This window comes from Mus musculus, chromosome 6, assembly GCF_000001635.26.
Source record: "Mus musculus strain C57BL/6J chromosome 6, GRCm38.p6 C57BL/6J".
Taxonomy (NCBI): domain Eukaryota; kingdom Metazoa; phylum Chordata; class Mammalia; order Rodentia; family Muridae; genus Mus; species Mus musculus.
In genome coordinates this window covers 6,720,659-6,722,930 of record NC_000072.6, presented here as the reverse complement: position 1 = coordinate 6,722,930, position 2,272 = coordinate 6,720,659, and positions in this window count along the sequence as shown.

The window sequence follows — 2,272 nt, the reverse complement described above, 5'->3', positions numbered from 1 at the left end:
TTGAGTTGAAAATCTTCATTCTCATCCACTCCTATTATCCGTAGGTTCGGTCTTCTCATTGTGTCCTGGATTTCCTGGATGTTTTGAGTTAGGATCTTTTTGCATTTTCCATTTTCTTTGATTGTTGTGCCGATGTTCTCTATGGAATCTTCTGCACCTGAGATTCTCTCTTCCCTTTCTTGTATTCTGTTGCTGATGCTCGCATCTATGGTTCCAGATTTCTTTCCTAGTGTTTCTATCTCCACTGTTGCCTCACTTTGGGTTTTCTTTATTGTGTCTACTTCCCTTTTTAGGTCTTGGATGGTTTTATTCAATTCCATCACCTGTTTGGTTGTGTTTTCCTGCAATTCTTTAAGGGATTTTTGTGTTTCCTCTTTAATGTCTTCTACCTGTTTGGTTATGTTTTCCTGTAATTCTTTAAGGGATTTTTGTGTTTCCTCTTTAATGTCGTCTACTTGTTTAGCAGTGTTCTCCTGTATTTCTTTAAGTGAGTTATTTAAGTCCTTCTTGATGTCCTCTACCATCATCATGAGATATGCTTTTAAATCCAGGTCTAGCTTTTCAGGTGTGTTAGGGTGCCCTGGACTGGGCGAAGTGGGAGTGCTGGGTTCTGATGATGGTGAGTAGCCCTGGTTTCTGTTAGTAAGATTCTTACGTTTACCTTTCGCCATCTGGTAATCTCTGGAGTTAGTTGTTATAGTTGTCTCTGTTTAGAGATTGTTCCTCTGGTGATTTTGTTACACTATATCAGCAGACCAGGGAGACTAGCTCTCTTCCCTGAGTTTCAGTGGTCAGAGCAGTCTCTGCAGGCAAGCTCTCCTCTTTCAGGGAGGTGCACAGTTATCTGGTGTTTTGACCTCCTCCTGGCCGAAGATGAAGGCCCAAAACAGGATCTTTCCCAGAAGCTGTGTTGCTTTGGCCTGCAGAGTGCCCGCTGCGGAGTCCCAGAATCAAGGTGGCCCCCTCAGAATGTGAGGCAGAAGCCTCCCGGGCTGTGCGGACACCTGTGCTCTGACCAGGAAGGTGGCAGGTTGTCTGGAGCCGGAAATGGCGCCGCCTCAGAGGCTCTGTGGCTCTCACCCGTTCCAGAAGCTGCTGGCCTCTGTGTTCCACACTCTCACCCGCAGACCGCCCGCCACGGAGTCCCGGAACCAAGGTGGCCCCCACGGAACGTGAGGCAGAAGCCTCTCGGGCCTGGTGGACCCCTGTGCTCTCACCAGGAAGGTGGCCGGTTGTCTGGAGCCGGAAATGGTGCCGCCTCAGAGAAAACAAGATTTTCTTAGGTTGACTCCCAATAACAAAGGTTTATAATCACATCTTTTATGGTTTTAGACCATCTGGATGCCACAGCCAAGAAAGATCTTTTATCTTTCTTGGAGAAACCCATGGTGAGTTTTACTCATTCCACTGACTTACATAGACATCAGTCACAACATTTCAATTCAGCTTCATAGTAAATGAATGGACAAGGAATTTAAGGCTACCAGCGGTCAACTGTATTCTGTAGTTGTTTTAGTTTGAGAAATATATGTTTTAAGTTCTGAAGTTTTCATGAGATTCCTGCCTTCAAGGACCTGGGACAGAGACCCAAGACTTAGCATGGAGTTTAGTACCCAGTAAACAGGACAGAGCCCCAGGACCTGACATAGAGTTTAACACACAGAATACACTCCCAAATAACTGTTGCTCTTTTTTTCTTAATTTTTTTATTATTTAAATGCATTTTATACATAAAAATATTAATAATGTTGAGTATTTTGAGAACCAATTAATACATAAAAATTTGTTCAAGTTTTATATTCATAGCTTTCATACCCTAAAAATATCATTAGTGAACATTTGATACTATCCATAACTGAGGATCCTATATCTAATGTTGGATACTAAATGGCTTCAAAACTGTTGATCTTTTGAGAAGTGACTGGACCCTGGCCTCCACCTGGGAAGAATCTGCTCAACATTTTCAATAACTGATTGGTAGAGCTTGACTTTTGGTCTGTTGATATTTCTATACTTTTCAAAGATCAATACTTGATTTTGGGTCCTTTATTAGTAGGGAAATTTGAAATAGTGAATTATGTACTGTACATAGTGAAATATGAGCACAGAGAGTTTGAAAATCTTATTTCGGTGCCCTCTCATCCACTCTCAACATGTAAGAAATTTCCCTGGTGGGGTGAACTTTGTCTTCTCATCTCCAGAACCATGGCATTTGTTCATAGCTTAGCTTTGGTCATGAATAACAGTCAGAAGAAAACTCGAGCTGGATTCT